This window comes from Salvelinus alpinus, chromosome 27, assembly GCF_045679555.1.
Source record: "Salvelinus alpinus chromosome 27, SLU_Salpinus.1, whole genome shotgun sequence".
NCBI classification, from domain to species: Eukaryota; Metazoa; Chordata; class Actinopteri; order Salmoniformes; family Salmonidae; genus Salvelinus; species Salvelinus alpinus.
Window position 1 is genome coordinate 12759895 of NC_092112.1, and position 12694 is coordinate 12772588.

The 12694-nt window shown below is 48.2% G+C and overlaps 1 long non-coding RNA gene across 1 annotated transcript in view; it reads left to right on the top strand.

Moving 5' to 3' along the window:
* The window catches only part of LOC139555978 (uncharacterized), a 44256-nt gene that overhangs the window by 6664 nt on the left and 24898 nt on the right, over positions 1-12694 (top strand). The window lies entirely within an intron of this gene.

Here is a 12694-nt window from a genome sequence, read left to right on the forward strand (position 1 = left end):
GTGAAGAGGCGAGAGGTTTGATCAGTGATTTAGGACTAGAGGAGAGGAGAGAGGTTTAATCAGTGATTTAGGACTAGAGGAGAGGAGAGAGGTTTAATCAGTGATTTAGGACTAGAGGAGAGAGGTTTGATCAGTGTTTTAGGACTAGAGGAGAGAGGTTTGATCAGTGTTTTAGGACTAGAGGAGAGAGGTTTAATCAGTGTTTTAGGACTAGAGGAGAGGAGAGAGGTTTAATCAGTGATTTAGGACTAGAGGAGAGAGGTTTGATCAGTGATTTAGGACTAGAGGAGAGAGATTTAATCAGTATTTTAGGACTAGAGGAGAGAGGTTTAATCAGTGTTTTAGGACTAGAGGAGAGGAGAGAGGTTAGATCAGTGTTTTAGGACTAGAGGAGAGAGGTATGATCAGTGTTTTAGGACTTAGGGCTGTCATGGCCTTTTACTGAAGAGTGGGTTTCATCTGGCCACTACCATAAAGGCCTGATTGGTGGAGTGCTGCAGAGATGGCTGTCCTTCTGGAAGGTTCTCTGGAGCTCTGTCAGAGTGACCATTGGGTTCTTGGTTACCTCTCTGAACAAGGCCCTTCTCGCCCTATTGCTCAGTTTGGTTGGGCGGCCAGCTCTAGGTGAGCGTTAATATAGAACCCACCCCCTCCCCCCCAAAAGGTGAGAGTTAACATAGAACCCACCCACCCCCCAAGGTTGAGAGTTAATATAGAACTCCCCCTCCAAAGGGTGAGAGTTAAAATAGAACCCCCCCAGAAAGATGAGAGTTAATATTGAACCCCCCCTCCAACGGGTGAGTGTTAAAACAGACCCCCCCAAAAAGGTGACAGTTAATATAGACCCCCTCTCCAAAGGGTGAGAGTTAATATAGACCCCCCCCAGCCCAAAGGGTGACTGTTAATATAGAACCCCCCACAAAGGGTGAGAGTTAATTTTGAACCCCCCTCTCCAAAAGGTGAGAGTTAATATAGAAACCCCCCCTCCAAAGGGTGAGAGTTAATATAGAACCCCCCCTCCAAATGGTGAGAGTTAATATAGAACCCCCCCCCCCAAAAGATGAGAGTTAATATAGAAACCCCCCCTCCAAAGGGTGAGAGTTAACATAGAAATGCCCCCTCCAAAAGGTGAGAGTTAATATAGAAACCCCCCCTCCAAAGGGTGAGAGTTAATATAGAACCCCCCCTCCAAAGGGTGAGAGTTAATATAGAAACCCCCCCTCCAAAGGGTGAGAGTTAATATAGAACCCCCCCTCCAAAAGGTGAGAGTTAATATAGAAACCCCCCCTCCAAAGGGTGAGAGTTAATATAGAACCCCCCCTCCAAATGGTGAGAGTTAATATAGAACCCCCCCTCCAAAAGGTGAGAGTTAATATAGAAACCCCCCCTCCAAAGGGTGAGAGATTGAACCCCCCCTCCAAAGGGTGAGAGTTAATATAGAAACCCCCCCTCCAAAGGGTGAGAGTTAATATAGAACCCCCCCTCCAAAAGGTGAGAGTTAATATAGAAACCCCCCCTCCAAAGGGTGAGAGTTAATATAAAACCCCCCTCCAAAGGGTGAGAGTTAATATAGAACCCCCCCTCCAAAGGGTGAGAGTTAATATAGAAACCCCCCCTCCAAAAGGGTGAGAGTTAATATAGAAACCCCCCCCCAAAGGGTGAGAGTTAATACCCCCCCCCCCCCAAAGGGTGTAGAACCCCCCCCCCCAAAGGGTGAGAGTTAATATAGAAACCCCCCCTCCAAAGGGTGAGAGTTAATATAGAAACCCCCCCTGCAAAGGGTGAGAGTTAATATAGAAACCCCCCCTCCAAAAGGTGAGAGTTAATATAGAACCCTCCTCCCCCCCTCCAAAGGTGAGAGTTAATATGAACCCCCTTCCCCCAAAAGGTGAGAGTTAATATGAACCCCCCCCCTCCAAAAGGTGAGAGTTAATATGAACCCCCCTCTCCAAAAGGTGAGAGTTAATATAGAACCCCCCCCCCAAAGGGTGAGAGTTAATATAGAACCCCCCCTCCAAATGGTGAGAGTTAATATAGAACCCCCCCCCCCCCCAAAAGGTGAGAGTTAATATAGAAACCCCCCCTCCAAAGGGTGAGAGTTAATATAGAAACCCCCCCTCCAAAGGGTGAGAGTTAACATAGAAACCCCCCCTCCAAAAGGTGAGAGTTAATATAGAAACCCCCCCTCCAAAGGGTGAGAGTTAATATAGAACCCCCCCTCCAAAGGGTGAGAGTTAATATAGAAACCCCCCCTCCAAAGGGTGAGAGTTAATATAGAACCCCCCCCTCCAAAAGGTGAGAGTTAATATAGAAACCCCCCCTCCAAAGGGTGAGAGTTAATATAGAACCCCCCCTCCAAATGGTGAGAGTTAATATAGAACCCCCCCTCCAAAAGGTGAGAGTTAATATAGAAACCCCCCCTCCAAAGGGTGAGAGTTAATATAGAACCCCCCCCTCCAAAGGGTGAGAGTTAATATAGAAACCCCCCCTCCAAAGGGTGAGAGTTAATATAGAACCCCCCCTCCAAAAGGTGAGAGTTAATATAGAAACCCCCCCTCCAAAGGGTGAGAGTTAATATAGAAACCCCCCCTCCAAAGGGTGAGAGTTAATATAGAACCCCCCCTCCAAAGGGTGAGAGTTAATATAGAACCCCCCCCCCCCCAAGGGTGAGAGTTAATATAGAAACCCCCCCTCCAAAGGGTGAGAGTTAATATAGAACCCCCCCTCCAAAAGGGTGAGAGTTAATATAGAAACCCCCCTCCAAATGGTGAGAGTTAATATAGAAACCCCCCCCCCAAAGGGTGAGAGTTAATATAGAACCCCCCCCCCCCAAAGGGTGAGTGTTAATATAGAAACCCCCCCTCCAAAGGGTGAGAGTTAATATAGAAACCCCCCCTGCAAAGGGTGAGAGTTAATATAGAAACCCCCCCTCCAAAAGGTGAGAGTTAATATAGAACCCCCCCCCCCCCAAAAGGTGAGAGTTAATATAGAACCCTCCTCCCCCCTCCAAAGGTGAGAGTTAATATGAACCCCCTTCCCCCAAAAGGTGAGAGTTAATATGAACCCCCCCCTCCAAAAGGTGAGAGTTAATATAGAACCCCCCCCAAAAGGTGAGAGTTAATATAGAACCCCCCCCCCAAAAGGTGAAAGTTAATATAGAACCCTCCTCCCCCCCTCCAAAGGTGAGAGTTAATATAGAAACCCCCCCTCCAAAAGGTGAGAGTTAATATAGAACCCCCCCCCCCCAAAGGTGAGAGTTAATATAGAACCCCCCCAAAGGTGAGAGTCAATATAGAACCCCCCCCCAAAGGGGAGAGTTAATATAGAACCCCCCCCCCAAAGGTGAGAGTTAATATAGAACCCCCCCCAAAAGGTGAGAGTTAATATCGAACCCCTCCCCCCCAAAAGGTGAGAATTAATATAGAACCCTCCTCCCCCAAAGGTGAGAGTTAATATCGAACTCCCCCCCCCCCCCCAAAGGTGAGAGTTAATATAGAACCCCCCCCCCAAAAGGTGAGAGTTAATATAGAACCCCCCCCAAAGGTGAGAGTTAATATAGAACCCCCCCCCAAAAGGTGAGAGTTAATATCGAACCCCTCCCCCCAAAAGGTGAGAGTTAATATAGAACCCCCCCCCCAAAGGTGAGAGTTAATATAGAACCCCCCCCCCCCCCCAAAAGGTGAGAGTTAATATCGAACCCCTCCCCCCAAAAGGTGAGAGTTAATATAGAACCCTCCTCCCCCCTTCCAAAGGTGAGAGTTAATATAGAACCCCCCCCCCCCCAAAAGGTGAGAGTCAATATAGAACCCCCCCCCCAAAAGGTGAGAGTTAATATAGTCCCCCCCCCCAAAAGGTAAGAGTTAATATAGAACCCCCCCCCCCCCCCCAAAGGTGAGAGTCAATATAGAACCACCCCCCAAAGGTGAGAGTCAATATAGAACCCCCCCCCCCCCCAAAAGGTGAGAGTTAATATAGAGACCCCCCCTCCAAAAGGTGAGAGTTAATATAGAACCCCACACCAAAAGGTGAGAGATAATATAGAGACCAGAACACCCCCCAAAAGGCGAGAGTTAATATAGAACCCTCCCCCCAAAAGGTGAGAGTCAATATGGAACCCTCCTCCCCAAAGGTGAGAGTTAATATCGAACTCCCCCCCAAAGGTGAGAGTTAATATAGAACCCCCCCCCAAAAGCTGAGAGTTAACATAGAACCCCCCCCAAAAAGGTGAGAGTTAATATAGAACCCCCCCCCCCCAAAAGGTGAGAGTTAATATCGAACCCCTCCCCCCCAAAAGGTGAGAGTTAATATAGAACCCCCCCCCCCCAAGGGTGAGAGTTAATATAGAAACCCCCCCTCCCCCAAAGGGTGAGAGTTAATATCGAACCCCCCCCCCAAAAGGGTGAGAGTTAATATAGAAACCTCCTCCCCCCTCCAAATGGTGAGAGTTAATATAGAAACCCCCCCCCCCCCAAAGGGTGAGAGTCAATATAGAACCCCCCCCCCAAAGGGTGAGTGTTAATATAGAAACCCCCCCTCCAAAGGGTGAGAGTTAATATAGAAACCCCCCCTCCCCCGCAAAGGGTGAGAGTCAATATAGAAACCCCCCCTCCAAAAGGTGAGAGTTAATATAGAACCCCCCCCCCCCCCCCAAAAGGTGAGTGTTAATATAGAACCCTCCTCCCCCCTCCAAAAGGTGAGAGTTAATATAGAACCCCCTTCCCCAAAAGGTGAGAGTTAATATAGAACCCCCCCCTCCAAAAGGTGAGAGTTAATATAGAACACCCCCCAAAAGGTGAGAGTTAATATAGAACCCCCCCCCCAAAAGGTGAGAAGTTAATATAGAACCCTCCTCCCCCCCTCCAAAGGTGAGAGTTAATATAGAAACCCCCCCTCCAAAAGGTGAGAGTTAATATAGAACCCCCCCCCCAAAGGTGAGAGTTAATATAGAACCCCCCCCCCCCCCCAAAAGGTGAGAGTCAATATCGAACCCCTCCCCCAAAAGGTGAGAGTTAATATAGAACCCCCCCCCCCAAAGGTGAGAGTTAATATAGAACCCCCCCCCCCCCAAAAGGTGAGAGTTAATATCGAACCCCTCCCCCCCAAAAGGTGAGAGTTAATATAGAACCCTCCTCCCCCCCTCCAAAGGTGAGAGTTAATATAGAACCCCCCCCCCCCCCAAAAGGTGAGAGTCAATATAGAACCCCCCCCCAAAAGGTGAGAGTTAATATAGTCCCCCCCCCCAAAAAGGTAAGAGTTAATATAGAACCCCCCCCCCCCCCCCAAAGGTGAGAGTCAATATAGAACCACCCCCCAAAGGTGAGAGTCAATATAGAACCCCCCCCCCCCCCAAAAGGTGAGAGTTAATATAGAGTCTCCCCCCCAAAAGGTGAGAGTTAATATGAACCCCACCAAAAGGTGAGGATAATATAGAGCCACCCCCCCAAAAGGCGAGAGTTAATATAGAACCCTCCCCCCAAAAGGTGAGAGTCAATATGGAACCCTCCCCCCCTCCAAAGGTGAGAGTTAATATAGAACCCCCCCCAAAAGCTGAGAGTTAACATAGAACCCCCCCCAAAAAGGTGAGAGTTAATATAGAACCCTCCCCCCCCAAAAGGTGAGAGTTAATATAGAACCCTCCTCCCCCAAAAGGTGAGAGTTAATATAGAACCCTCCCCCCCCAAAAGGTGAGAGTTAATATAGAACCCTCCTCCCCCAAAAGGTGAGAGTTAATATAGAAACCCTCCCCCCCAAAAGGTGAGAGTTAATATAGAAACCCCCCCCCCAAAGGGTGAGAGTTAATATAGAAACCCCCCCTCCAAAGGGTGAGAGTTAATATAGAAACCCCCCCTCCAAAGGGTGAGAGTTAATATAGAAACCCCCCCTGCAAAGGGTGAGAGTTAATATAGAAACCCCCTTCCTCCAAAAGGTGAGAGTTAATATAGAACCCTCCTCCCCCTCCAAAAGGTGAGAGTTAATATGAACCCCCCTCCCCCAAAAGGTGAGAGTTAATATAGAACCCCCCCCCTCCAAAGGGTGAGAGTTAATATAGAACCCCCCTCTCCAAAAGGTGAGAGTTAATATAGAACCCCCCCCCCCAAAGGGTGAGAGTTAATATAGAAACCCCCCCTCCAAATGGTGAGAGTTAATATAGAAACCCCCCCTCCAAAGGGTGAGAGTTAACATAGAAACCCCCCCTCCAAAAGGTGAGAGTTAATATAGAAACCCCCCCTCCAAAGGGTGAGAGTTAATATAGAACCCCCCATCCAAAGGGTGAGAGTTAATATAGAAACCCCCCCTCCAAAGGGTGAGAGTTAATATAGAACCCCCCCTCCAAAAGGTGAGAGTTAATATAGAAACCCCCCCTCCAAAGGGTGAGAGTTAATATAGAACCCCCCCTCCAAAGGGTGAGAGTTAATATAGAAACCCCCCCTCCAAAGGGTGAGAGTTAATATAGAACCCCCCCTCCAAAAGGTGAGAGTTAATATAGAAACCCCCCCTCCAAAGGGTGAGAGTTAATATAGAAACCCCCCTCCAAAGGGTGAGAGTTAATATAGAACCCCCCCCTCCAAAGGGTGAGAGTTAATATAGAACCCCCCCCCCCCCAAAGGGTGAGAGTTAATATAGAAACCCCCCCTCCAAAGGGTGAGAGTTAATATAGAACCCCCCCTCCAAAAGGGTGAGAGTTAATATAGAAACCCCCCTCCAAATGGTGAGAGTTAATATAGAAACCCCCCCCCCAAAGGGTGAGAGTTAATATAGAACCCCCCCCCCCCAAAGGGTGAGTGTTAATATAGAAACCCCCCCTCCAAAGGTTGAGAGTTAATATAGAAACCCCCCCTGCAAAGGGTGAGAGTTAATATAGAAACCCCCCCTCCAAAAGGTGAGAGTTAATATAGAACCCCCCCCCCCCAAAAGGTGAGAGTTAATATAGAACCCTCCTCCCCCCCTCCAAAGGTGAGAGTTAATATGAACCCCCTTCCCCCAAAAGGTGAGAGTTAATATGAACCCCCCCCCTCCAAAAGGTGAGAGTTAATATAGAAACCCCCCCCCAAAAGGTGAAAGTTAATATAGAACCCTCCTCCCCCCCCTCCAAAGGTGAGAGTTAATATAGAACCCCCCCCCCTCCAAAAGGTGAGAGTTAATATAGAACCCCCCCCCAAAGGTGAGAGTTAATATAGAACCCCCCCCCCCCCCCCCAAAAGGTGAGAGTCAATATAGAACCCCCCCCAAAAAGGTGAGAGTTAATATAGAACCCCCCCCCCCAAAGGTGAGAGTTAATATAGAACCCCCCCCCCCAAAAGGTGAGAGTTAATATCGAACCCCTCCCCCCCAAAAGGTGAGAGTTAATATAGAACCCTCCTCCCCCAAAGGTGAGAGTTAATATCGAACCCCCCCCCAAAGGTGAGAGTTAATATAGAACCCCCCCCAAAAGGTGAGAGTTAATATAGAACCCCCCCCCCCAAAGGTGAGAGTTAATATAGAACCCCCCCCCAAAAGGTGAGAGTTAATATCGAACCCCTCCCCCCCAAAAGGTGAGAGTTAATATAGAACCCCCCCCCCCCCAAAGGTGAGAGTTAATATAGACCCCCCCCCCCAAAAGGTGAGAGTTAATATCGAACCCCTCCCCCCCAAAAGGTGAGAGTTAATATAGAACCCTCCTCCCCCCTCCAAAGGTGAGAGTTAATATAGAACCCCTCCCCCCCAAAAGGTGAGAGTCAATATAGAACCCCCCCCCCAAAAGGTGAGAGTTAATATAGGGCCCCCCCCCCCCCAAAAGGTAAGAGTTAATATAGAACCCCCCCCCCCAAAAGGTGAGAGTCAATATAGAACCCTCCCCCCCCAAAAGGTGAGAGTTAATATAGAGCCTCCCCCCCCCAAAAGGTGAGAGTTAATATGAACCCCACCAAAAGGTGAGGATAATATAGAGCCCCCCCCCCCCCAAAAGGCGAGAGTTAATATAGAACCCCTCCCCCAAAAGGTGATAGTCAATATGGAACCCTCCTCCCCCCCTCCAAAGGTGAGAGTTAATATAGAACCCCCCCCAAAAGCTGAGAGTTAACATAGAACCCCCCCAAAAAGGTGAGAGTTAATATAGAACCCTCCTCCCCAAAAGGTGTGAGGTAATATTGAACCCCCCCCCCCAAAAGGTGAGAGTTAATATAGAACCCTCCTCCCCCAAAAGGTGAGAGTTAATATAGAACCCCCCCCCCCCCAAAAGGTGAGAGTTAATATAGAACCCTCCTCCCCCAAAAGGTGAGAGTTAATATAGAACCCTCCCCCCACCAAAAGGTGAGAGTTAATATAGAACCCCCCCCCCCCAAAAAGGTGAGAGTTAATATAGAACCCTCCTCCCCAAAAGGTGAGAGTTAATATAGAACCCTCCTCCCACCAAAAGGTGAGAGTTAATATAGAACCCCCCCCCCCCCCCAAAAGGTGAGAGTTAATATAGAACCCCCCCCCAAAGGTGAGAGTTAATATAGAACCCTCCTCCCCCAAAAGGTGAGAGTTAATATAGAACCCCCCCCCCAAAAGGTGAGAGTTAATATAGAACCCCCCCCCCCAAAAGGTGAGAGTTAATATAGAACCCCCCCCCCAAAAGGTGAGAGTTAATATAGAACCCCCCCCCCAAAAAAAGGTGAGAGTTAATATGAACCCCCCCCCCCCAAAAGGTGACAGTTAACATAGAACCCCCCCCCAAAAGGTGAGAGTTAATATAGAACCCCCCCCCAAAAGGTGAGAGTTAATATAGAACCCCCCCCAAAAGGCGAGAGTTAATATAGAACCCCCCCCAAAAGGTGAGAGTTAATATAGAACCCCCCCCCCAAAAAAGGTGAGAGTTAATATAGAACCCCCCCCCATAAGGTGAGAGTTAATATAGAACCCCCCCCAAAAGGTGAGAGTTAATATAGAACCCCCCCCAAAAGGTGAGAGTTAATATAGAACCCCCCCCCCAAAAGGTGAGAGTTAATATAGAACCCCCCCCCCAAAAGGTGAGAGTTAATATAGAACCCCCCCCCCCAAAAGGTGAGAGTTACCATAGAACCACCCCCCCCCCAAAAGGTGAGAGTTAATATGAACCCCCACCAAAAGGTGAGAGTTAATATAGAACCCCCCCCCCCCCAAAAGGTGAGAGTTAATATAGAACCCCTCCCCCAAAAGGTGAGAGTTAATATAGAACCCCCCCCCCCCAAAAGGTGAGAGTTAATATAGAACCACCCCCCCCCCAAAAGGTGAGAGTTAATATAGAACCCCCCCCCCAAAAGGTGAGAGTTAATATAGAACCCCCCCCCCCCCAAAAAAAGGTGAGAGTTAATATAGAACCCCCCCCCCCAAAAGGTGAGAGTTAACATAGACCCCCCCCCCAAAAGGTGAGAGTTAATATAGACCCCCCCCCCAAAAGGTGAGAGTTAATATAGAACTCTCCCCCAAAAGGTGAGAGTTAACATAGAACCCCCCCCAAAAGGTGAGAGTTTATATAGAACCCCCCCCCCCCCAAAAGGTGAGAGTTAATATGAACCCCCCCAAAAGGTGAGAGTTAATATGACCCTCCCCCCCCCCCAAAAGGTGAGAGTTAATATAGAACCCCCCCCCAAAAGGTGAGAGTTAATATGAACCCCCCCAAAAGGTGAGAGTTAACATAGAACCCCCCCCCCCCCCAAAAGGTGAGAGTTAACATAGAACCCCCCCCCCCCCAAAAAGGTGAGAGTTAACATAGAACCCCCCCCCCCCCAAAAGGTGAGAGTTAATATGAACCCCCCCCAAAAGGTGATGCCTGAGGACATCCGGGGCAAAGTGCGGGCTGACTGGAGATTATAACCCCAACAGCTCCTTTTTACCTGAACTAATCACTATTACAATAGAAACCAGCCATAGAGTGGAGAGGGGGAGAAACACAGTACATTACACCGCCTTAAAAGAGAGCCCAGGCATGTGTGTAGGCCTAATGTATGTTCACGTGTAAAGTGGTGTTAAAAATAACCTGACAATGCTACTATTGCAGTACAGTATCCAGCCGCAGCAGGCAACTGGGTATACCCCTGTCCTGGACATGCAGATGTAACTCAAATGATCTGGGACCTGAAGATTTACGTTAGCTACCGAAGCTAATGCCTAGATTGTTGCCCAGTGGGCTAACACAGTCGGTCACCCTATCACCCCATAGTTGCTTCAGCATCACTTCACTGTCCTGAAGTATGTCTGACGAGAGGTTCAGACCTGTCATTGACCACCTGGACAGGTCTTTCAGTTATTAACCCCTCACTCCTCCTCCTCCCTCGCTCCCTCGCTCCCTACTTCCTGTAATACCTAATAAAAAAAGCCATCAGTGTGTTCACCCAAGACGTGACTGTGTCCTGGACAATTCCGTGGGCTGGAGTCAGTCTGCTCTGAGAAACAGAGATGTGTTGCCACAAGCCACACTGCATGGGTTTTTATGATGTCTAACTATCTAATAGTGTTTAAGAATGTTTTCTTGACTTGGTTCCATCAGTCTGACTATTAGAAGGTCATGCTGTGCCATGCTTCTTTTTAATAGAATTTCGCCGTTCCATGAACAATGTAATTTGCATTCCAGAACCCGGCAGCGGAATGGGGAGAAAAAAAGAACGCTGGGTGTTTTGAATTTGAATCATCTGGTAATTTTACAGCTCCGAGGCAGAGCTGTGGATTTCACTTAACTTCTGTTCTGATGCTGAAATTATTCGGGGAACTGTTTTCTCCAAATTTGATTCCTAGGAATATAGCATTTTATTCTCTACCCAAGACCCGTAACAGATTATTTTGGAATGCCATGCTATAATAGCTAACAGGAAAAGACTGAAATAGTACCTGAAAATGTTTTTGAAGTGAAACACCTGCTGTACATAAAGGATATTGTTGGCTATAACTCATAAAACATCTGCTCTCTGCTGTCAAAGGGAAAGCATATATCTCATGTTAAATAACCAGAAATAATTGGCCAGGTAAAATGTTCTCAACAACACTGGATAAAAGGACAACACTGTTACATCACACCAGTCGTTAGACAGCTAGTTTCCGCGCTGCACGGAAACAACGGGTTAATGAGATGTCATATATCAGTCTTAACCCTCTGGGATATGTAGGCAGTCTGCAGGCGGCAGTAAAAGGGAGATAAGAATGTGTGTGTTAACGTGTGTGTGTGTGTGTGTGTGTACTTGTCTTTTCGGCTGGTTTGACATCATTGTCCTACATATCGTATTCGCCAAAATAGGCTATAACTGTGCGGTGCTGTGCAACCATGATTCAATGTCCAATGAGCATGAGATTTTGAAAAGCATCCCTTATTCACACACGCAAGCACACACCGACACACACACACACCGACACACACACACACACACACCGACACACACACACACACCGACACACACACACACACACACACCGACACACACACACACCGACACACACACACACACACACACACACACACACAGTAATATTAGGCACAATAAATAATAATATTATTATTTTGGGGTAATATCTTTGTAGCTCATTCACATGATACTGCAAAGCAGACTAGTATTTTAGGATATGAGATGGTGTTTCTGGTTATTACTGATTAATGCTCAATGTGAGCCTCTGTTAGGCCAGCTAAGAGATCTCTGAGGTATTGACCTGGAATCTTGTGATTCCAGAAAAGTTAACATTTTAAACTTCTACACGCTTGAAAGTCGTCGTGGTTATTTACACACACACACACACACGCACACACACACACACACACACACACACACACACACACACACACACACACACACACACACACACACACACACACACACACCGACACACACACACACACCTGCACACACACACACACACACACACACACACACACACACACACACACACACCCCCCCTCACCCTGTTCTTCTCTCTTAGCCCCTCACCATGTTCTTCTCTCTTAGTCCCCTCACCCTGTTCTTCTCTCTTAGTCCCCTCACCCTGTTCTTCTCTCTTAGCCCCTCACCCTGTTCTTCTCTCTTAGCCCCCTCACCCTGTTCTTCTCTCTTAGTCCCCTCACCCTGTTCTTCTCTCTTAGCCCCCTCACCCTGTTCTTCTCTCTTAGCCCCCTCACCATGTTCTTCTCTCTTAGCCCCCTCACCCTGTTCTTCTCTCTTAGCCCCCTCACCCTGTTCTTCTCTCCTTAGCCCCCTCACCATGTTCTTCTCTCTTTACCCCCTCACCCTGTTCTTCTCTCTTAGCCCCCTCACCCTGTTCTTCTCTCTTAGCCCCCTCACCCTGTTCTTCTCTCTTAGCCCCCTCACCCTGTTCTTCTCTCTTATTCCCCTCACCCTGTTCCTCTCTCTTAGCCCCCTCACCCTGTTCTTCTCTCTTTAGTCCCCTCACCCTGTTCTTCTCTCTTAGCCCCCTCACCCTGTTCTTCTCTCTTAGCCCCCTCACCCTGTTCTTCTCTCTTAGTCCCCTCACCCTGTTCTTCTCTCTTAGTCCCCTCACCCTGTTCTTCTCTCTTAGCCCCCTCACCCTGTTCTTCTCTCTTATTCCCCTCACCCTGTTCTTCTCTCTTAGCCCCCTCACCCTGTTCTTCTCTCTTATTCCCCTCACCCTGTTCTTCTCTCTTAGCCCCCTCACCCTGTTCTTCTCTCTTACCCCCCTCACCCTGTTCCTCTCTCTTAGCCCCCTCACCATGTTCTTCTCTCTTATTCCCCTC